Here is a 26,155-nt window from a genome sequence, read left to right as displayed (position 1 = left end):
CTTTAAGGATTGGTTCCATCCGATTCCAGTTCAATTCTGTAATCTACGTTCTGTATCTACCGGACCACACTGCCCAAATATAATCAGCACAAAAAACTGCGTCTAAAATTTAATTTATGAGACAACATAAAACAATCGTAATAAACAGTCTTGAGCTATACTAATATATGTTTCGTACTATTTTCCGTCGATTTCTGAAGGTGTAATACTATTTTCCGGGATAAAAAGTGTTATTCTAGACTTTGAGCCAAATTTGCTTCAGATCTATTCAGCCGTTCTGGCGTGATTCAGTAACAAACACTCCATACAAACCTTCATATGTAATTTTCGCCAGACGATAGCACAAAATTATTACTTTGTACAGAGATTGGATCGATTCAATTACTTGGGACCGTAAATAGGTTTAGATGTATAATAACCATCCGATGTATGTACAAAATGAAGAAAAATTACTTTCACACATACTCACTTCTATTCACACATGCATACAGCACACTTGTACACACAAATATCCAAGTTACTTGATGGATTTGTGCAAACACGGCGGAGTATTACTGAGTTCCAATTCAAAGCGTGAGTGGGAGGTGCGTGGGTATATTCATACCTTTATATATTAAAAATGATTTGCTATTATTAATTATTCTAAAGAACAAATAAGTTAATTTTGTATTATAACGATTATATTAATTTCATATACAGTAGCAGTGTATTTATTTAGTATACGTACACGTTTACTCTCTATGTGTGGGTAGATCATTTGGTCATGTATATTTTGTTTAGTAATTAAATGTGACTAATTGCTTATATTAATGTATTTCATTTTATGTGAGCCAGTTTAAATCCTCTTTTAAAATATCATTTTAATGTTCAACACTTGACATATTTTAGGTATATTTTATATTTATTAATATGTGAGTGTTTTTATTTTCTTTTTAGTATATATTGTTAAATCTACGTATAGTTGTGTATAGTAATCGCAAAATCTCTATATAGTATAAAACAAAATCGCTTCCCGTCGCCTGTACGCTTAAATCTTTTAAAGTACGCAACAGATTTTAATGCGGTTTTAGTCAATAAGCAGAGCGATCCAAGAGAAAGATTTATACGTATAATACATATTAAGATATGAGAGAAGACGAGCAATTAAAAATTCGTAGCCGGAAGAAAATATCTTTTTATGTTTGTTCTTTAATCTAAAAAATGAATATAGACTCTTAGTCCCTTGTTCTATTAACACGGGTATTTACCCTAGACAGGTAAATACCCGTGAGAAGCCGGAAGCCGAGTAGCTATTAAATAGAATATAAATTATACGTTTACAAATATCGTAACGAATACCGCTTAATAAATGAATATTCTGTGCTGCGAACCTTGCCAAGTCGTAACATGTTTGTTAAAATATTATTACTCGTTTCATTAATAAATTATATTTGCGAATTGTAAATACGTTCCAATGTTTAAGCTGTATGTTATTATAATGATTATATAATTGTTGGATAACATCACATAATGTTGCTTTGTATTAAACAAATTAAATAATTTATTAAAACCTTGTACCGTATCAAATTGTAATTCGTTTTAACTTATAATAAGGATGTAATTTATCAATGTACAATTGTATCATTGAGGGAGCCGAGATGGCTCAGTCGTTAGACTAAAAATATGTAAATCTCAATCGAAGAAAACGAGTTCAAGTCCGGACAGTTACTTCTAAATTTTCATATATTTAAATTGTACAAATAATACGTTTGATGTTCGGTGCTTAGTTAAAATGTAAGGAAACCTGTATATGCCGGTTGGATATATTTTTATCTATCAACCTGCAATGGAACAGTGTGGTGGAAGCACCGAAACCTTCTCTTTAAAAGGCAAGGATGCCTTAACCCGGCAGCCACTTACATGCTGTTATTTTACGATAGTATGTTTCGACATCAGGATGCGAACGCGGTACATCTCACTACAGGTTTTATGTAGGAATAACATCAATGAAAATTTTAATACAAAATATCAAGAATATGTACCGTTGTGTTCAATTTTGAAAGACAATCAATGACAATAGATATAATAAACGGCTTAAATAAGAAAAGCTGTTTGTTCTACGCATGACTCTCTTCAGTTATGGCGGATAACCTTCCCAACAGATTACGAGAAATAGAATAGAAAGGACATATGTGTTTGCCAATACAAGAAGATATGCTCCTACGTTGTATTTTGTGTAATTAAGGAGGTTCTTCTATGATTTAAATTGGATCCGGTAGATGACGCTGCGATCGGAAAGTAATTACAATTAGGTACAAGCTAGTACTGTATAGCTTTATATAGTTCATACAGTGCTTGTGTTTATTAGTTTCGAACAGGTAAGTTACGGATATGTTTCATTTCGGATCTGGATGTAGAAACGGATATATGAATGATATTTAATCGGTTTCAGATACGATTACAGATACGAAATTATTTCGGATTATCCGATTGGTTACGAATATATGATTATTTAGAAATTGAAAAGAAAAAAATACATGATATTAATTTGACTTTACTTGTACTATTATTTAATATCAGATATAATCACAGAACTTTTAAATACAAGTAGCTACTATCATTAAGTATATCAGTTGCCCATCTGAATATTTTCAATACTGAAAAATAATTAAACCAATCCTACTATAAATAAAACTAGTTTGATTTCGATAAATCAATCAAAATTGTACTCCGATTCATATAATCGTTGCTTTATATGGAAAACGTGCATGTTTTGATCGTTTTTTGCAACGTTTAAATAGAAATATTAAAAACGATGTTATGAAAAAATGTTGGCTACGTCCGTGATCCTCATTTCAAGGAAAACTAAAAATTACGTATTCGATACTTTTTTCAATCATGAAAAAAACTCGTACCTTTTTAATTATTTATTTACCTTTTTTTATTTATTTTAAAATTAATTTCATTTTTATTTTTTTTGATACTTTATAATAATCTTTTGGATTAGGTTAGTAGTTCGCGAGTTTATAATTGAATTCAAATTAGCCCATTATTTTTAAAACATATTCCACCGTTTCACTTGGTGTAGGGCTTTGTACAAGCCCGGCTGGGTAGGTACATCCCACTTATTAGATATTCGGATGTGGGTGAGCCAGTGTAAATACAGGCACAATGTAATATGTTATCTTCCAAAATTAATGGTGTATGTAAGGAATGTTACAAAGAAATTTCTTACAGCGCCATTGTCTGTGCGCGATAGTGACCATCTACGATCAGGTGCTCTTTGTTCGTTCGCCTATCCGTTAAAAAAATCATAAAAAATAACCGCTTATTATGAATTAAGAACAGCGCATATTGTTATTATAATATAATGAAATATTTTATGGTCTGTCTATAATCTATCAAGATTTTATTATTGTTAACATTTTTACATTACATTACATTAGCAGCCTGTTAATTTCTCACTGCTGGGCTAAGGCCTCCTCTTCCTTGAGAAGAAGGTTTGGAGCATATTCCACCACACTGCTCCAATGCGGATTGGTGGAATACACATGTGGCAGAATTTCGTTGAAATTAGAGGAAAAAACATCGCGAGGAAACCTGCATGTTTCCTCACGATGTTTTCCTTCACCGCCGAGCACGAGATGAATTATAAACACAAATTAAGCACATGAAAATTCAGTGGTGCCTGTCTGGGTTTGAACCCGAAATCATCGGTTAAGATGCACGCGTTCTAACCACGGCTATTAATGTTAATGATCATTACAATTTTTCTAGTACCATATATATGTTTTATATGATGTATTTTATGTGCTTAGAATGTATTAAGGCTTCAGAATATCCCGCCACGGTTTTATTAATGTGACAATAAATCTTTTAATCAGTTGCTACTCCTATTGAGCCCTTTGGAATTAGTTGTACTGATAGCAAGAGGCCTGATGGATTGATGCTAGATCACTGAAAATGGGGACAAGCCCTTTTCGGTGACGTCACATCTGACACATTGACCCCGTGTCATGTCACCCTTGACAGCGGCTTAAGTGACGAAAGCCTTGGTGGAAATTGTTAAAGTCGATATACAGTGCAAAGTATCATAATGATTTTACAGTTCTTTCCAACAGTAATTTAATTATTAGGTATTTTTAAAACTAATCTAATGTTAGAAACTTACTGAATCGTCAACTGTGTGCGTAATAATACATACGAATACAGAGATATTTACTTATAATCTTAAGAACAAAGTTTATCTCATATCTGGTTACTTTATAGGAATTGGCTTGGTCCACCACTTTGGATCACGGTGGCTTGCGAAAGCGATCCCGTGGCACTCACCGATGAGACGGAGAGGGTGCCCCTGGTTTTTAGTGGGTATTCCAGTGTGCCGCGAACATCTTGGGCACCGGCGAGTCCCACATACCTCCGCACTTCTACGTGGGGGAAACGCGTAACGCGTTTTTGTTTTCGAAAAAAATGGTCCAACACTTTTCTGCTTCATCCGAAGAACAATTCAATCAAAAATAGACCGAGTGTTTTTTCAAATGTTCAGCCAAAACGGCCCAATAGCTGGAATACGTTAATCTCAGAAGGAGATTGCTGGCTTGATTGATTAATTCTTCTATCATTGTGGTCACTGTCCCATCAACATATTCCAATGACGCGTTACTAATTAACTAAGATACGCAAATATAAACTTAGGTAATTTCCCTTCTAATTAGTGGCTGCGCTTTATGTAAGTTTGTCTGAAATGGTACCAACTTAACAGTGCGCCAAAAACGATAGTTTGTATTCTTGAGTATCCGTTTGAAGAGTAAGTTCACCAGTAAAAAATATACATCATAGATATAAATTACGAGCATACATTCTTGTCTATTCCAATCGAAGAAAGAATAAAGATAAACGAACCTTAGATTTCCGCAATCCACGCAATTTCCTAATATTTCAGCTATATTTTATTTTATTTTATTTTATTTTCATTAGGACAACCAACATCATCATCATCCTCCTGCCCTTATCCCAATTTTACTTGGGGTCGGCGCAGCATGTCTTCTTCCATACTTCTCTGTCGGACGTCATCTCACAAGTAACATTCTTTCTAACCATATCGTCTTTTACACAATCCAACCATAATTAGGACAACCAACAGTAGATACATCCAAAATAAAAAATAAATTAAATTTCAAAATTATCAAGAAAAAGTTTCTACTAGTTACAGGTAGTCTCACCATGCAACATCATATTACACAATGTATGTATTAAAAATATAAATTAACATAGGCAATAATTAAAAATAAGAAGTACAATACATTTTTAACTATTATATAATTAATAATAATGAATAAAACCAATAAAATTAGAATTAAGCACAAATCAATTTTTTTATTTTTCGATTGAACTGATGGCGACTATCGTGACATGTCTAAATCTTTTATTCGAATACTAATGGTCATGTATAACAATGATAATCTCGATATGTTGGAATTTTTGTGCACTACTAACTGTTCTTGATAACTTATATCCTCTTCATGGTTTAGCCGACCTTCAAAACACATTATTTTAGCAAATCCATAATGAATATCACAGATTATCCGACGATATTGCGTCAATTCAATGTTGTTAATTTGGGTTTTGTCTTCTTGTGGTTGAACTCGAATAGACTAAGATAGTAATATTAATTTTTCTATGGTTGCACATTGACAGTGTAAGGAATACGTTGATGCTGACATTTAACAAACAGTTGGTTTGTCTGACTTCCTACTAAAAAATAAAAATAATTTTACTATTCGTAAAATTCGTAGAAACGGAAAACTAATTTGTACCAAATGTTATTAAAATATGTATTTTTTGGTTTTAAAATCAAAATAAAACTTATAGTGCAACACACCCTTACCTAACAGTACCCTTTATTCGTTTAATATATTGATACAAGTTGATAACAGCCGGAATAGCTCAGTTGGGAGAGCGTTAGACTGAAGATCTAAAGGTCCCTGGTTCGATCCCGGGTTTCGGCAGAAATATCTTTTGCATCTTTTTTTCTATGATTATTAATTTTGATAAAAGTAAGCGGATTTAGATACACTTATTATGAATATATCTTAAAATATTTACAGGCAAACATGACGTACCGTGACAACTTAAGAAGTTTCTCCTTCCTCTGGATAAGATTAATATATCTTTCAAAATTGTTTTATCTTATTTTTAAAAAACAGTATTACGACGCCTCATCCTCATTTCCAGATTCTGCTGGTTAAAAGTTGGACTAGCAATTTTTCATATTCGTTATTACTGTTTATAATGTATAACATTGTATGTCTCTAATTAAACTATATAGTGAAGAATAAGCTTCAAATTTAGGAAAGAGGGAATAATTTAAAGAAGAAGAAGATTACATACTTTTATGAGAAATTTTCTACCATATAAAAAAAGGATATCACTGCTCATTGCCATGCGATTTTTGCATCCCAAAACCGTAAGAGTCCAATTTTTTCAAATGATCTAATTTTATTTCCATAGTGACACTGGAATTTCCTATAATTTTATTTTATATAGAATAGTTTGGCAGTTGGGCAAATGAGCCATCTGAAGAAAAGTGGTCACCACTGACCATAGACATTGTCGCTCTTAAATCTTGGGCATTAAAATGTTGTCTCTTGTGTCTCTAGTTATACTGGTACAAACCGGAAGACACCAACACAATACCAAGTATTGCTTTTTGAATGTAGATAATCTTTTGAGTGGGTGGTACGTACCCAAATGGACTTGGACAAATTCTTCCACCTGCTCTGGTCACTAGCTTATAAAAATGCATATCTGCATTTAAATCTTAGACCTGGTGATATCCATATCCAAATACTAAACAAATAAAAACTAATACTGTTTTCGTAAATAATTCTCATTTACAGCCTGGATTTGGAAGTTGACTTTACTCTAACCGTGTACATCAGAATCCACGTAAAACCATGGTTTTTATAGTTTCGAATAGCCATCATGTCGGATTTCGAAAGCAAGGGTGTGTTAAAACTTTGTTTGCGCGTATTGCTTACTATAATATTTTCCCGCGTTGTTTTCTTTTATCTACTTTGACAAAGGAAATCGTGGCCAGAATTGCTCAGTAATGAATCATCAAAATTATCATTAACAAAAATTAGTAAATTTAATGTAAGTTAACTCTTGTCAATATGAATGGATCATAAATTTGCCTTCTTGCTATTGAAATACAAAGTTAAAAGAACGACAAAAGTTGTTACGAAACTCCCGTTTCCTCTTATCTCCGTTTTTAAGGAAATTGTTTTCCATCCCATGTAATTTGTCACCGAATTTGTCGTTTTCGTTCCGCTAGGATGTGAGAGATTTTTAAGAATTACCAATATATATGTAAAGAAATATTCTGGATATTCATTCAATGAAAGAAAAGTTTTAGAACCATAAAGCGTAATATTTTATAGTTTTGAATGAAGTAGTTTTTTTCGTCACTGGTATAGCGTGTTATGTATTTCCCTCAAATAAAGTGGGGGGTATTATGGACTCACTTATGCCCGGGATGTCTAACAACCTAATATACCGGAATACCCACTAAAAAACCAGCGGTACGCTCTCCGTCTCCGTCCGTCCGTCTCGAGGTCGGTATAGAAGCATAAGTTCGATTCTATAAATTAATCGGATGATTTTTTATGGAATATGTAGGTAGACGGATACATGGATGATGATTAATGATCACCACTCATAGACATTGGCACTATAAGAAATTTTAATTCTGTTATTTTGTAAACGGTTCCGTATCAATCAGAAAACCCTCTTTACATCGAAGGATTAATAATAATATTATAGATATTAAACAAAAATCATACGTTTATAAGATAAAGAAAAGAACTACATTGTATTTTTTATATTAATATTTACAATTCGATATCTCTAGTTACACCATTCGTTCAGTAATAAGAAACGAATCGTAGATAAAATGACAAGATAAAGAGACATTACTCTCCCCGACCATGACGTGTAAGAAAAATTCGTTTGTTCTCCAAACAACTCAATACGGCGAAAGAAATTGGGAATTTGTCACGGTCTCGCATCTTATTTTCAAAGTGGTATAAAAGATAGGGATAAAGCTGACTGGTATAACGTTGAAGGATAAACTTGTATGGGCATTTTATTACTAACACGTAAAAATGTTATTAAAGCTGTTATTCCGGTTATCTGCTTAATAAAATAGGTGATGATTGAATTGAATGATTTTTGTTATATGAATAAAAATGATTTTATTTTTGTCCTCCATGCGTTCTTAAGCTTTACATCCAATTGTGATGAAACTCTGGTGATTTCTTCATCTTCAATAAGCCCGCATTGCAGCAGCGTGGTGGAATGTGCTTCAAACCTTCTCCTCAAAGGGAGAGGAGGCCTTAGCCCAGCAGTGAAAAATTTAATTGTTGTTGTTGTTGAATAAACGGAGTTTTCTAATGTAGAAAAAATACGATGACTTCCTCTTTTTCTTTGTGTATTTGTCATTCAATATAAATATTCTCTGTTGACTTATTTTATCCGAGGTGGATAGCTAGTTATTATTAAATTAATGTTTGTTTTTATACGTATTCTGTGCGAACACGCATATTTAATTACGAAAAATTCACTGCCGTTTATAGATTTGTTATTGGCGTTAAGGCTTCTAACAAAATATGATTAACATGCAACAGTAATATATGATATGATGTATTGGAGTAAAACATAATACCAGACTTATGTTACAACTTTTGTAAACTCTTATTTGAATGTAAAACTTATATGAGAAAAAAAAGAGTGGTTTTGTTATATTTTCTTACTGACGTTCTTCAATGAGCTTTCGGACAAAGTTTAAAGACATAATCCAAAAAATATTAAAAAAAAAAACGTAAAAACGGATGTCACGAGACACGACGCACGTAATAAAATCATATTTCTTTACTATAATCTCTGTGTAGTACAAAACAAAGACCCGATGAGTTTCTTTCACTGATTCTTCTCAGGTCACGGTATTTTCTTTTCCGAACCTGTGGTAGTGTTTAATTTTACAATTAGTTAGTAAGTGTTATGCTTCAATATTGAATAAAGGAATTTGATTTGAAAGTCGCATTCCGCTAGGTTTTAACTAAGCATCGATTAAATACGGTTTCATCAATAAACAGATTGATTCGACAGGAAGGTTTATTTGTCTCGTACATGCATATAGTGGAGAAAAGTGGAAAAAATCAACTATCCTAGCCAGAAAAAAAAAGAATTTTTCATTTGATGTTTGTTTCTCATGCTAAAAGATGCTACCCATAGTGTAATATTGTAGTAGACCCTTGTGAAGCTGAGCGTATAGCCAGTAATATATAAGAATGAAGTATAAAGGATGCACAATATGCACAAGCAAGACGGCTTAAGATAAGTTCATGTTAGCAGTATTAAATGTAAAGTTACGAATAACTTTGGAATTTACACTACAGTTTCGTGCCGCTGAAAAGACAAATAGCCTGTCCTGCTGCCGTGTCAAATTTCCGTCCCATTGAACTATGAGAGTGTGTTCAAAGAGGGTATATGTATTTGTACACGCATTTGTGCAATAGACTTGTATCGTTACCATAAACGTTAATGGTTAATATTGAAAATTAAAATATTATAGTTGTATTACGATGCTATTTCAAATCTAATTGAAGTAAAATAATATAAATTTTTTTTAATCTCTAAAAATTTTGCAAATTTTGTTTTCATAAGGCTTTTAATAAACATATAATCCATCCACCTGGTTGTCAAAGTCGAGCTTAGTATAACTTTATAATAACACTAAGTTTTACCTAGCGCCTCAACCTTCACGGATATTTAGACAAGGTAGCTATGAAGCCATTATAACTTGACTCTAGCTAAGGTAAAGAAGTAAAGTGATTAAGAGCAAGGTGTATCGTCTTTGATATAATATTAAGTCAACTCCAGCGCCCTAGAAGTTTAGATACCTCAATAATTACAGTACTGGAACTACAAACATTCTTATGAAGAGTTACGAATTATGATATACTAGCTGCCACCCTGACTTTCAATGGGTTATAATTCATATATATTTAATCCTCCCATTTTACTTACCGATCACATATTCGATCGTCAAATAGTAATAACCTGAACTGTTCCAATTTGAAGGGTGAGTCACTCAGTTATTTCAAAATTAGGTGGCACATTTTTGTTTTAAAGAATTGTTACTATTTCTTAAGACAACATTATGCGCGGCCGATGGTTGCCTCCCAGGAACAGACGGGCTATTTGCCCGTCTGCCTACCAATCTCATAAAAAAACACTATATTATGCACATTTCTTATATTTCTTACATTAAAATACGCTACGTTCTGACGGTTTCTCTAGTAAACTATTTACTTAAATAGTAATTTTTGGACCACCTTTGAGTACACCCGTATATCGTGGCTAAACCAACCATTCAGCAAACGCTTTCCAGGATAGAGTCAAGGAAACGACTGGCTGTTAAAGTCTGCTACATCCTATTTATTGTAGTGTAATAAAATTGTCTGCGCAGACATCAAATATACGTCAATAAAATGTATCAGTTGCTAAATTTTAGGTTTTTGTTAACTTTTACTTGGTAAATACTTATTCGTTTTAAAAAAGGAAATATATATCATTAAACCATTTCATTTAAAACAGTGAAAAATCCAATAGTGTTAGGAATCCTGTCTAGCTGTAAAAAATAATTATTCCGAGACGAAGCTAACTTTTAGTTCAATTTTTTTAGGTTTAAGCTGCCGTCTTTTATGTAAATTAGTTGAATAGTGAAGCTATTAGTGCAATTTCGACTATAAAAGTTAATTAGTTGAATCCACATTTACCCCCAATACAAAATTAGCTTATCAATTGATAAATTAATTGTTTAAGTAGTTCTTTATTAAACTATCGTTACATTACATTAACAGCCTGTAAATTTCCCACTGCTGGGCTAAGGCCTCCTCTCCCTTTGAGGAGAAGGTTTTGAGCATATTCCACCACGCTGCTCCAATGCGGGGTTGGTGGAATACACATGTGGCAGAAAATCGTTGAAATTAGACACATACAGGTTTCCTCACGATGTTTTCCTTCACCGCCGAGCACGAGATGAATTATAAACACAAATAAGCACATGAAAATTCAGGAGAGCCTGCCTGGGTTTGGACCCATCAGTTAAGATTCACGCGTTCTAACCACTGGGCCATCTCGGCTCATTATTCATATAAAATTCTCTATAAAATTATTTATAATAAAACCGCACTTATTTTACATTTTATATTTAGCAATTAATAAAGTTAAAGGTCATTCATTAACATATTAATAAAATAAGGCATATTATTTAAAAGATAAATAAGTATAAATTATATTATATGAATTTAATTGTATATTATATTAGTAATATAATGTAGCTTTCAAATAACGTTACGTTGTGAAAAAATGAATCAAAAGTGTTAGTATGAGATTGACTTTTGTTTGATTAAAGTATATTTTTAACGGTGATTTTGATTACAGCATATTATATATTCATTGCAAACAAAAAATAAGCAGCTAAATAAATTTGACAAATCCAAAATGTTACTGTCTCTTTTTAACCAACATAAAAAAATAAGGAGGTTATCAGTTCGGTTGTATTTTTTTATGTATATTTATCTCAGTAATTCGCCATTTATGAACGAGTATGGCAATTTATTTTTTGTTTAGGAGCGTATATACTACGTATTTTCAAAAGTTAATTTTTTAAAAAATTCCTTTTTTGTTAAAATTTTATACATAATATTAATTATGTGTATGAAACTAGCTGTTCGTCCCGACTTCTCTTATAATTCGATGGTATATATAGCCTTCCTCGATAAATAGGCTGCCTAAGGTTCTTTTTAAATCGGTGCAGCAGTTACCGCGTTTAACTAAACGAACAAACAAACTTTTCAGCCTTAAAATATAGATAATAATGAAAAACAGATATATTATAGTATCCATGAAAATGTTGTTTAGCTACTGATTATTAACAATTAATAATTGGCAAGTTAATAAATATTTTTATAATCTGTAAAGAAATGTCTACAATGTGTGTCTATTTCTCTACTATGCAAAGTAATTCCCATAAAATACGACACGTTACTTCATTAACAACGCCTGCTGATTGGCAGATATACTTATCTAAACTTGTATCTATTGCTTGAAAATGCCCAATACGTGTCATGATTGGCAGTTTTGAAAATTAATTTCAACTCAACTGGTGATAGCTTAAGCATTAAAATAGGCCAAAAACCAAACAAGTTCATGTAAAGTCTCGGGGACGGCTTATGCAATAAAAGGAATCCTACTTTAAAAGTAGACTTGTCAAAGTGCCTTTTACTTCTTGCATTCAAATCGCAATCGTATTTGACGTCATCGTAAGAGCCTTCGCTGGGATATTGTTCATCTCAAACAGACATGATACTGCACTTCGGTTCGTTCAAATGTTTTGCAAATGTATGACGTTTATATGACAAATGGCGTTGATTTCATTTGTGACTATGAATTTTGAAATAAGTTTTTAGTATCTGAAATGAAACAGAACTCAAATCAAATCTTAAAGAAATTATACTTTATTAAAGCAGGCTCTTAGTATCCGACAACAGCTTTAAATTTAAAAACAATTTTATAGATTATTAAATACAATTATTGAAATTTCTTATCCTGCTTCGAAATCAACGAATACTAAATCCACGATTTTGTATCATCGAAATAATAGTTTATTGGGTAATTCATGACAGCGCGTTTATGTAAATAGCGGCCGATTACCCAGTTACTTTAGCGAAGTGCCACGCCTATGGAAGCAAATATCTTAATGAATGTTTTTAAAAATAAAACGGGATGTCAACAGCACACCATGTCAGCGAAAATTAGCTTCAAAGTTATTTTGTCGGCTTACAGTAGAGTGAACTGCACCCCTAGAAAAAGTTTGACAGCTAACTATAAAGTATTTTCCATTCGGCTTTCTTCCATAAATATCTTATCCAAAGCAACTTTTATGACTTACTTCATCGACTTTGAAGTCTTTGGAGATTTTGCAAGTATACGAGTTACATGCTTGACAGATTAACGCATGTAAATTGACGTTTTCGTAAACAAACTATCCAGTTCGAAGTGTCGCCTTTATAAATATTTGTACAAACATGTGAAGAGGAAATGAATAAGAAATTATAATTTATTTTAAATATATTTACAAATCTACAAATGCAAGTCGAAACTAAATTTCCTTAAGTGATATATATATATTACTAACACGTTATTTAATTACATTGAAATATATGATAATTATGCAAAAAAAAATCATAATTAATCACAAACATAATTTTGTTTTACTTAAACTAGAGAAGAAAATATTAAAACTGAAGAGAAAATTGTAAATTTATTAAAATTTAATAATTAAATTAAATAACAATTTTTAATCAAATACGTCACTAATTTTTGATATATTCTTTGATGCCGGTTGAGAATGCTTTATAGATGAACCATCATTATTTAGTTAAATTATTTAAAAATAAAATAAATATATTTTTCAGGATATCAGTGTATCGACCCTTTATTGCGAACAGCTAAGCTATTAGTAATGATTATTGTGGGTTATAGATGTAGCATCACACTGAAAAATGCAGCATCGATGTATTTGTAGTATCGAGGTTTGTATTTATTGTTTTTAACTGTAATTATGAATAACATTTTTTTTCATTAAAACATTTACAAACATATACAATCATTATGATAATGCAATCATTAAAATCTAATTATTGAGTTGAAATTAGATCTATAGATTGAATAATAATTAGATATGCTTATTATAATAATATATTGAAGTATAACAATTAGTTGGGTATTATCAATATTACATAGACATTATAACAAAGATTGAATTAAATGGCTTAGTTAGATTTATTATGGAATTCTCCAAACAAACAAATAGGGTGTTATCTGTATAATTTACAAAAAAATGCAAACCGACTTCAAAAGTAGAAACAGCTAGTGAACTAAAAATAAAATATTTTTAAGACTTACGGAAAGGACAAGAAAATTCAAAAACTGATTTGTCTTAGATATTCCTAATAAAACACGTTGGTCTTTCGTATTCAACAAACATATATTCAAAACTGAGACTCATAGTTATAAGTAGAGGACGCCACTTGTACGTACAGCACAGATAAAAAAAATATTTTGTAACCACAGACTAACAATTCAGTAGGAGAGGCGTGTACACGCCGACAGTTTTGAGGTCGGTGCCAGCCATTACAAAAAAAACACAAAGTGCACGTCCAAGTCCCCTGTGCCGTGCAATGGGCGGTAGCAATCAGATTCCATCAGATCTTCTGATTATTTGTCATCTATGCCATAAAAAAAAAACATGAATAAATATCACAAAATTCTATGAAAGCGATTACGTATTACAATATTTTTAGTATTAAGATTTATTTTTATAGAAAAAATACAGTCAATTGTTATTTGTAAAGCGTTTTAAATATTACTGATTATTTTAACATCTTTACTAATTACTTAGAAATTTGGAGTTAATCGCTATCTAATCGCCTTTCTTTTCCATTAGTGCGAAGAAAGTATTGTAAATATTTTAATGTTATCCTATTATTATAACTTTTAAAAGGTACCTGTTATAACTGAAATAGGTCGATAGTGTTTTAATAATTTGATAAATTTCATTGAGAACTAGTTGTTCTGGTAGCTAGGCGCAAATTCTGAAGTATTGGGCAAGCTAATGCATGGTCACACAGGATCCCGACGGGCCACAATGATACTTTTATTTCAAAATACTTTTTCGAAGTGGGTCCATGTTATGTAACACATTTACATTTCTATTTAAAATTGACTTCATAATTTTCTTATATTAACACAGGCCCTATATTGTCGGGGTACATGTCAGTCACCTCCTCGTGGTGTACCCTGGGCAACGGGGCCGGCTTGAGCTTGCTCGTCGGCCACGGCTAAGACTGGCGGGAGGGATGCCGCGGGGCTGCTCCTGGTACGTCCCTGATCTGACCGGCGTCTGGGCGGACCATGTGAGTGGCCTCGTTGGCTAGGAGGGAGTGGGAGGGCTCGCTACTCGAGCCTCCCAGGTGTTTTACACCGGCGGTCAGCGGCGGAGCCTACCATCTTATCCGCCGCAGGGCGTCAGCTTCGTTGACGCCCAGCCTCCAGTGGCGGACTCGGGGGAGTTCGCCACATTCCCGCGTGGAGGATGAGGGGGAAGGCGCGCACTAGGCGCGCTTTCCATGAATATTCAGCCGCCTTACGGCGGCTGCCGCTGGTGGGGTCGCGGTTGCATGCCCTTGGCGATCCCGTGGCCTCACCACTCGGCGGCATGGTGGAAACCCGAGGATGGTTTTAGTGGGTAGGACAGGGCATTAGCACTAGCGTGCCCTGGCACGGGGCATTAGTTCCCGGTTGAGTCCCACATACCCGTCCCGGTCCCCCGACCGGGCGGCATGCGTAAATGCATTTCCTCCTCGTTAAACAAAAAAAAAAAAAAAAAGGCCCTATATTGTCACTGTGTTGTGTGTAACTAAAACTTGAAAATAAAAACAATTATAATTTTACTTATTATATAACCCAGCTTTCGGATGTCTGCTGCCGGGACCAACCAACCGGAACCTTTTCATCCAACGCTCAGACTGTCCACGTTCGTTTTCATAATGAATGAATAAAGGAGACCTATCCGATTTTATCTGCATTGGGTCTCGAAAAGACTTGTCACGCCACTGGTCTTGAGTTTAAACCCAGGTCGAGCCGATAAAGAAATATTGAATATTCTGGCGGAAAAATGTTAGCCCGGAATCTGGAAGTTGGAACTGTGTACACTCCTATATATTGAAAAACACGTAAAGCTGTTGGTACTATGCTTGAACTGCTTCCTTTCGTGTCGGATTTGTCGTGACGTCGGATTATCAGAGTAAAGATATACACCTTTGCTGTGCACCTGTGCTTACGCATACACCTGTGCACTATAATATGTCCTGTGTACATTGAGATTGGCTGCCGTTGCCGAAATCGGTCAGATCGACATCATCATCAATACTCAATGATCCGTTGTTTAATTCGCCACTATTTGAGCAGCTATTGATCTGCAATTAATGTTAGGTCGTTGGTCTACTGTGTGCGATAGCTAATCTCATTATTTTTCATAAGAATTTCTAAAAAAGTTGCGTTCAAAAACCATTCTCCTTTACAGGACAAAATGCATTTGCCCAGATCTGGGATCCTTAAGAGCTATTACTTCTCACGATTAATATTAAAAATGATAAGTCTAAATCCATTATATATGGATTGTACACATTTATTTTTTCTTATTTTCGTAAAACGAATTGCAAAATATATATGTATTTAATGATTTATTGAGAACAAAGTTGAATCTTTTTATTTTTATTGAAAATATTGTTACTATAAGATGAGTGAGCTGTTATGTCACCGAAGACGTTTTTATCAAAATCAAAAAATCAAAATATACTTTATTCAAGTAGGCTTTTACAAGAACTTTTGAATCGTCATTTAACAAACTATTTATAGTAAATCTACCACCGGTTCGGAATGTAGATAAACAACTATAACAAACGGCGTGTAAATTATTCGAATCAGTGAATATAACAATGCACGACGTACAAAAACTTTTTAATCATATTATAATATATTATTGTAAGAAGCGAGATGGCCCAGTGGTTGGAACGCGTGCATCTCAACCGACTTTTTCGGGTTCAAATCCAGGCAAGCACCACTAAATTTTCATGTGCTTAATTTGTGTTTATAATTTATCTCGTGCTCGGCGGTGAAGGAAAACATCGCGAGGAAACCTGCATGTGTCTTATTTCAAAGAAATTCTGCCACATGTGTATTCTACCAACCAGCATTGGAGCAGCGTGGTGGAATATGCTCCAAAACCTTCTCCGCAATGGGAAAGGAGGACTTAGCCCAGAAGGGAAATTTACAGGCTGTTAATGTAAGCAGTCCTGGTTACAACATTGAGTGCATACTATCGTAGACAAGATAAAGAAAAACAGCCCTGTTATTTACAGTATGAAATTGCACTGTATAGCGTGAGTCCATTCGACAGATAGTCTTAGCGGCTACGTGTGGTTGAATGTTAGGGAGTGAGTGAATGGAATGACGCTCCACAACACCAACCAAAAGGAAAATATATCTCAACTGTACCATATCGCATTGTTTTAACGTATTTGGAATTCTTAATTCGTGAGTAGAACAAGTATATTTTAAGCAAAGCTCACTGGATCAAATATGGATAAATTTTTATGTGATTGATTTGTTCCTATAATTCTTACTCAGTGGTAAATGTTGGCAGCACTGCTTAGCATAATTATCTGTCCGAATATATTTTTTTCTCTATCAGCACTCCCTGATAAAATTAATCTCTTCAATTTACTACCACATTTAATACTTATAATAAATTGTAAAATAAAGTTACTGTATACAAATCCTTATGAAAATTAACATAAAATAATATCAATCTCCATGTGTGATCAGTAAATTACCAGTCACTAATCAGTGTGATTTAAACCAGTGCTTTTGAAAAGAATCAAAAGCAAAAAGGAAAAAAAAAACATTAGAATTGCGAGAACTCATAAAAACGCATTAAGCCCGCGGCTTGAAATAAGATGTATTAGAAGTGCACGGTAAGCTGGCAGTACGTAAAGGCAGAGAGATGAACGCGATACTGACTGAATGTTTGCATATATTTTTACTTAGGTTTTATTTATACGTCTAGATAGAATGTCGCACTGTAAAATAACTAAAATAAACGATACAAATTTATTATCCTTGTGTGCGTGAAAGCAATGCTGGTCACGCACACCAAGATAATAAATTTCGCGTTAACTTATGTATTAATAGCGTAAGCCGATTTTTGTCCCAGCGATTATGGGACTGCAAATAAAAAGTCGGTTATAGTCTCATTTTGAAGAGGATATATAAAGGATAAAGAGGATTCTTGATAGCAATTTACTAAATTGTTACGATTTAACAAAGAATTAATTTTAGAGAGCGGCAAAAATTTTCTGGCCGGCTAGAGAGCGGTACTACGACTGTATAAGAAAAAAAATGAAAGCGTAAACATTCTAACTGAAAAACTGTACTTAGGTACTGTTACGTATTTGGTATAAAAAAAAAAATTAAAAGAGGTTCCATCATTTCGGTGCCAAATGTAGATGATTGACTTGTAGTTTCAACAGAAATTAAAACAAAACCTGTCGTAGGTTTCGAACTTCCAAAAAAATATTTTTAATAATAGCGAACTTTAGGAGACCCACTAGAACTACTTTAATAGTGCGCGTTTTCTTAGTGGCCAATATTTTTTTCAACGCTTTAACAATCTATCTAGACATATAAATGACCAAAGATTTTTTTAACAACGCCGTAAAGCCTCTTCAATTTCTAAGAGATTAAAGCGTCATAATGATCTGATATCTCATAACGATCTTGGTGATTTGGATGATCTTCGAAATTCAAATTCATCAAACATATTTTATAGGCAAAAAAGTAATACCGTCTTATTTCAGCGGAGTGTAAGAGACAATTACATAATTTTAAAGTGAATATCGTAAAATAATCTTTATTTCATGTTCAAAATCTGGACATATGTATGTGAATGTGTGTAAGGACATATATATGTGTCGAATGAAAATTTATCTCAGCTGTATTACAAACCAGCATCAAAGTAGCTTGGTGGAATTAGCTCTTATCCTTCCAGAAAAATGGTCGTGCAGTCAAAACACACCGACTGTTATTTTAAACATGATTATAATATTTCACCGAGCAAGAATACGAGTTTTAAAGTTAACAGTGTAATTTAAATCCCTCGCAATACTCTCGTACAAGTATGTCGAGATTTGAGTGTCAGAGTGACATGAAGGGTTACAACAGATGGAAATGGAAATTGCAACTGCTCCACATGCGGTTATTTGGCTACGGCTAACAAAGTAATTTCGGATGACACCTATTTCTGTGTATGATAGTACACTAACCTAGGTATCTAAAATAACCGGATTATAAGAGTATCGTGGTACCGGTAACATTTTTCGATTAATTTCGATGTTTTTTGGTACTGGTTTCGCGTCTGTTTGCATTGTTGGCTGAATCCACTGGTGTATTTTATAAGCAGAAATTGTATATTAGTTATAAGTTAATAATGAAATAATAAGGCAGCTATACAATGCCAGAGACGAGATGGATAAGTGGTAAGAACGCAGGATCTTAACCGATGATTGTGGGTTCAAGGTCAGACAAGCAACACTGAATTTCCGCGTGTTTACTTTATGTTTTCATTTATTTCGTTCTCGGCGGCGAAGAAAAACATCGTGAGGAACATGTGTTTTTTGTTCGATTTAATTCTGCCTAATTTGTATCCACTCACCGATATTGGATCAGCGTGGCGTAATTCGCCCCAACCTTTCGCCCCACCTCAAAAGCAGGGTAGGCCTTAATCCAGCAGTGTGACATTTACAAACTGTTACTGTCCTGTACTGTAATGCAATGCAGTAATAAATAAATATATATAAAGTAAATACGCCTACGCATAAGGGAGTACATCGTGGCCAACGGCGGATGAGACGTGACGGAAAACGGCATAGCATTATTTTATGCCGTTTTCCATCACGGCATATTAGTAAATCTTACCAACACAACAAAGCACTTCAATATATGTCTCATAAGAGATAAACACCTTTTATTATTAATACTTGGTTAAAACATTGATACAATACACGTATACCGTTAGTTAATTACTGGTCCTCACCAACACTCGCTATCAACAGGAAGCAATATTCATAAAAGCAATCCCGAAGTTAGGAAATATTTATTACCACGGATAACGCCCAGGTTTTACGGACGTTAATGCTGAATAATGAGCTTAATAGCGGCACCTCGAAGCATTGAAAAGAAAATTATTATCACCGATGCTTTGACCCTGCTAATGACGTCATTCGCTTCTATCATCTCCATCTGTATAGAAAGTGTTGCCATTACTGTCTATTTCCCGTTATAATTGACTTCGGTAAAATCTAGTTCTTTGTGTTTAGTTGTGGATAACTATAATGACATTGTTATACGTTATATTTGGTTCGTTCGTTACCTAATTTACCGAGCTTATTAGTTGCACATAGTTGTCACGTAATTAGGTCAACGTTCTTTATTATATTAGATAACATTATGATATAATATAATTTGTCTTCTTAATACTGACTCCCCAATTATTGCTTGTATTTTTTTAATACGAAGTTCTTTGTTTAGATACATTGTCAGAAAAAGATGTACTATTTATAAATTAAATAATTAAAAGAATTTCAATCGTGCAATTAATTGTTCAATACATTTATTAATAAATAATTCCATTAAAATAATAATGCAACAGTGTAATTGTAATAATACACAAGGCCCGGGCAAAAAACTATAACTCGAAAAGAACAAATAATAGGAACAAGCAAGCTGCTTCAAAAACAATCCAATGTAAAAAGTGTTTAACGATAATCTTAAATATCAATTTGTATCATCAGGATGATAACACTTTTTATAATATTCGTCATAAAATCTAAATTCATTGAGCCTGTACTTATATTGCTTGAAATTGAAATGGGACTTACCCGGATTTGAACCTGCAATCATCGGTTAAAATACACGTGCTCTAACCACTGGGCCATCTCGGATCGAAATATATAATAACGATTTGTTAAATATATTAACAACGGGTTAGATTTAACCGTTCAAATTTATATTAATATTTGCAATGGAAAATTTTAATCTCACTAATCCACGCATTTGTAGCCGCGACCACATTCGCTACAATCGAATATAAGTGCAATTATAATATTATTTGATAAATTAGTTATTTAATAAAGATTAATATATTAGTTAAGGATTTTCGACGCAAATAACTGACTCCTATTGCGTATAGTGATTATGGCGTCCAGTCCGATTTCGGACATAATAATTATCTCAAGAGAGAATCAACCGCACAAGAAATATTAAGGCAAACACAGGTGCACTGTTCATTCCCTCACTCTAATAATCCGATGGGACGGCCAATCCGATACGACCGGAAAGAGTTCAGGCGCAGGACCAAAGCCTTTACTTATTTTTAGAGGATTTCGCGAGAGTTCACACGCTTTCGACTTCCACACTCCATACTGTTTATATACTTAGATATATTACTTAATTATACCACGTATTTTTCGATAGAAGACCCAAACAACTTCTCACCGGCCCGAACTGGAGTTTGAACCCAGGATTTCGGAATCAGCGGCCATATCTAGCCACAAGACCAACAAGGCAGCCAAGTCCATGTCGCGTATAATTCTCAGGTGTTCTGTATCTTTCGTGTTATAAATACTTGAACAACAAAAACGATTAGTCTTTATAAATTTTAAGAGATCCGTGTAATCGTATTAATGTTATTTTAACAAATAATAAATTTAGAAATAAAATAGTTTCACCCAGCTCATATCAAATATCAAAATATATATTGAATTTATAATTTCAAAATTTGCTCAGAGGTTTGACTGACATGACGGCATGAGAGAGCGTCAAGTCATTTACCATCACGACAAACCAGTCGGCTTTACCCCAAGACCACCGCACGCAAGACGTACCAAAAAATTCACGCCAATATTTTTTTTTTTTTTTGTAAATAATACTCTCTGATTACAATGAAATTGGTCATCGAACTTATTACTCACATCTGATCAGTGTACCATTCGTCCATTAATATATATACATATATAATATTATAAATATAATTCATTTCATAATTTTAACGAGTTTACATAATCATTTAATTAGTGTAAACAAAACTCCTACCACATGATGGAAAATATGAAATTCAAACATAACATGTTATTAAAATTTTAGGTAAAACCTGAGCTTTATTTGTTGTCTATAAACAGATCCCATCACGCACCAAAACTGTAATCCGCTGGTTATGCAAACAAGGACAGTTTAAAGTCGTTATAAAATATGTTTTATCTATTGAAAATTAAGCTTTAAACGAATAACAGTCTTATTTACTTGAGTTTAGAGTTCATATTAAATTTGTAATGTAATTTAATTTCTCTCCACACTTATGTATTCTACGGCAGCGCTTAGAAGGGTGGACATTACAACTGCCTTATGGACAGCGGTATTGGTTCTGACAAAGAACTTAAAAGCCGAGGTAATGTATGAGGTAAGTTATGTTCTGTACGAGTTCCAGATTTGATGCTATAGAACATTTTGAATTTATTGAATGTACGATATTTTATGACTGTTGAAAAGTAAAAAGTAAAGTAAAAAGTACAATTTGTTAATTTGTTTATTAAAGCTATCATAATGAGATAGCCGTGGCTTTATCTGGGGAAAAACGACTTCATAAAAATGAAATTTATAAATTTATTCGGCTGAACGATTCTTCGTAAATTAAAATTTATATATAGGGAGGCAAATACGAGTTGTTAATGTAAAACTCATACCATTGGATATAATATAAAAATATTATTTTATTTTCAAACAATTATGGAAAATAATTTAGTATATAACACTAAAATATCTTTGTTAATTGCATTACACTGAATGTTCATTGCGTAGCGTATTTATGATTTGTGGTGGATCTTGTTCGATATTTAAATTTCAGATTGTACCCATCCATGATATTGTTTATGTTTAATCTATAAAATGATTCATAATGTCATTAGAAAAATATTTCACCATTACAATATTGTTTTCCGCAAATATTATGTTCGTGACAATCGAAACGACAGACAATTTTGTGAACAACAATCACTTCTCTCCGAAAGCGGCGATAAAATGAAGAGCACACAACAAAACGTCGTTCGAATATATTTTTCGATATCAAAGAATGGCCATCCAGTCAACAACAATTGAGAATAATGATGGAATAATTAGGAAAACTAGGGTTGGAAAACGGCCAAGGGAGCAAGTTTGTTTTCCTTTGTATTATATAACAAACCGGATCCATCTCGAGTTCGCACGGGCGCTATTATATTTTTCTCTCGGGACATAAAAAAATATAAAATTTTAATATATAAATGTCCTAATTGAAACAAATTCAAAAATGGAAGAACATCTTCGTTTTATAAAACGTGGTAATTTTTACCGCGCTCACTCAATCTTCAACTTCATCCAATCAAATCGTTTAAAGTGTCCGTTTTGCACGCACACATATGTATATGATCATTTTACGTTTATGTGATTGGATAAAGGTGTTGCACTAAACACACACTATTATAGTGTTTATCTTTCTACGAGCCAAAGCGCTACGTGAAATGCAAATTTAACAAAAGTTAAATTATTGTTTATATAAATTTCAACAGATGTAGTAAGCAGTAGTTTTAAGTTTCAGTAATTATTTAGTAACTATATATAGTAAATTGAAATCGTGAATAAAACACTTTGAACCGATTCGACTGAATGAGAGCCGAGATGGCCTAGTGGTTAGAACGCGTGCATCTTAACCGATGATTTCGGGTTCAAACCCAGGCAGGCACCACTGAATTTTCATGTGCTTAATTTGTGTTTATAATTCATCTCGTGCTCGGCGGTGAAGGAAACCTGCATGTGTCTAATTTCAACGAAATTCTGCCACATGTGTATTCCGCCAACCCGCATTGGAGCAGCGTGGTGGAATATGCTCCAAACCTTCTCCTCAAAGGGAGAGGAGGCCTTTAGCCCAGCAGTGGGAAAATTTACAGGCTGCTAATAATGCTACGACTGAATGAGTTGTTTTGTGGATAAATGACAAATCAATTTTCAAAAGAGTTGAGTTCCTAAGTAACAAGTATTTTTTTTTAATATCATGCTTGACTTGAGATTTGAGTAAACTAACTATAAGAATGTATGTATATAGTATTATAACATTCTAAAATTTTTCGCCGAATGTCTTCAATCTTTGTCATTTACATTGTTAGACTTAAAAAAATCAATGTTTTAAAGTAACTCATGTTGATAAATATTTAACCCTTAGTGTAGATAGGGTTTACTTTAATTAATTTTGACGCGCTTTTCAATTTTTTATTTGTTCAATTGAAATAAATATGTACGTTAAATTTACGTTGTAATGACTTTTGGTGGACTAAAATGAATTTGATAAATTAATATTAAACGGAATAAATAATTAAGAAGATTATAAGGATATTATCCAAATTCTTATCTATTTACAACTGCTGTATACATTTAAATTGATTCAATTTTAAAGATAATTGTGAGGAAATACCTTTTTATGCCCTATTTATTGTATGGTAGAAGGTATTCGACCAGTAGGTATGAACAGTATGAAATCAAATTAATATATTATATTTACTACCAAACAACGTCTTTTCAAATTGACAAAATGCTGGTTTTGCCTTTCCATGTTTAAAAAGCGGCCAAGCAGTTTAGAAAAAAATGTTATTAGAAACCTCATTATCATTTTTGAAGACCTATTCATGGACCACACACGTAAGGGTTCAATTAAAAATAAATATGAGTTTCAGTTCTAAGTATGCGGAACCCCAAAATTTATGTTGCTTTTTTTTTAATTTTTGTGTCAAAATATTAATGTGGTTCACAGAATTCATCTGCTTAACAAGTTTCAACAGAATACTTCTTATAATTTCGAAAAAAATTGGATGTGACATACGGACGGACAGATATAACGAATCTATAAGGGTTCCGTTTTTTACCATTTGGCTACGGAACCCTAAAAAGGTATCAATGAAAAACTACTGTGTAGAATCAATCGATGATTCTTTAAAAATGTATATAATGATTATGCGGTTTTGGTTATGTTAGCTGTGAAAAAACACAATTAACAACCCATTATTTCCAAGATCTTTTTAAATTTGTAGGCATTTAATACAAGCGTAATATTCTTCATGAATCCGTATACTTATGACATCTTCTTCTAAGCTTGTATCTCAAAATATATCGTACTACAGCAGTGCATACATTCAAAACCATCCACCATAAAAACACACGTAAGAAAAAATTGCTCAGGTGTCAACTTACAATTTTTAATTTATATCTCCTACCGAGTCTAGAGGCGTTAAGAACTTTGACCATTCTAACATGACACCTCTTCTTTGATCTTGGCACCGTGCCCAGTGTTGAAATCCTATTGTATTTTTAACAGCAAACTCAAATACATTCGTATAAATTACTCGTGCAACGGGTAAGCCTAATGGGACTCGCAATATCTGAATTATGTATAATTTAACTGGTAACAAAATATGTACCTTGCTTAAATACCAGACCTTGTTATAAAATATTAGTTTTTCAGTAGATCGTGTATATTTTGGAGTTGTAGACCTTGGAGATTTAATTATAAGTTTTTATATTATATATATATAAAACCTTATTATTCACAAATGAAGCAATAACAATAAGTTTAATAGGTTAATATTAAACTAGTTTTAGTATTTACTTGGTGGTAAAGCTTTGTGCAAGCCCATCTGGGTAGGTACCACTCCCTCATCAGATATTCTACTGCCAAACAGCAGTACTCAGTACTGTAGTGTTCCGGTTTGACGGGTGAGTGAGTCAGTGTAACTAAAGGGAAAGGGGCGTAACATCTTAGTTCCCAAGGTTGATGGCGCATTGGTGATGTAAGGAATGGTTAATACTTCTTACAACGCCAACAATGGGCGGTGGTGGCCACTTACCATCAGGTGGCCCATTTGCTCGCCCGCCTGCCGATATAATAAAATAAACAAAAAAAAAACTTCTTATAAAAAAGTGAGGTGTCGTGGGTAATTCGGTTGGAACGAAATTGCTTTCGCTATACATTATATAATCAATAACAGACACAATTAAATAAATAAACAACGTTTAATAATAACGAATTAAAACAATAACATAAAATCAATTTAAACAATTACACATAACGCCTTTAACTTACGTGAGGACTTCTGCCAGTTCATCTCTTCTCTATAAGTCGTGTAAAGGAACGTTCCAACAATTTTTTCAATAGGTATTTCATAAAGATTTTATACCGTTTGTCAATTTAACGTTAATATAGATTTGATCTCATGTTATTTTTATTTATTTATGAATGTAACTTATTGTTTATTCACAAATTGTAATTCAACTACCATAAGCATTGTTCTGTTTTTTGTTTTGTGGGCTTAAGTTTCTAAATAATAGTCCTTATTTTTCTCTCGATGAG

General features: G+C 33.2%; 1 protein-coding gene and 1 non-coding gene across 2 annotated transcripts in view; one reads left to right on the top strand and one right to left on the bottom strand.

Annotated features, from left to right (window-relative positions):
* The window catches only part of LOC125065926 (ecdysone oxidase-like), a 102,222-nt gene that overhangs the window by 58,152 nt on the left and 17,915 nt on the right, over positions 1-26,155 (bottom strand). The gene's annotated exons all lie outside the window — the stretch shown is intronic.
* On the top strand, positions 5,915-5,987 carry Trnaf-gaa. The gene has a single exon. It is a non-coding gene; the product is annotated as a tRNA-Phe (tRNA).

This window comes from Vanessa atalanta, chromosome 8 (genome assembly GCF_905147765.1).
Source record: "Vanessa atalanta chromosome 8, ilVanAtal1.2, whole genome shotgun sequence".
Classification (NCBI taxonomy): Eukaryota; Metazoa; Arthropoda; class Insecta; order Lepidoptera; family Nymphalidae; genus Vanessa; species Vanessa atalanta.
This window is presented reverse-complemented; position numbering and strand designations above follow the sequence as displayed.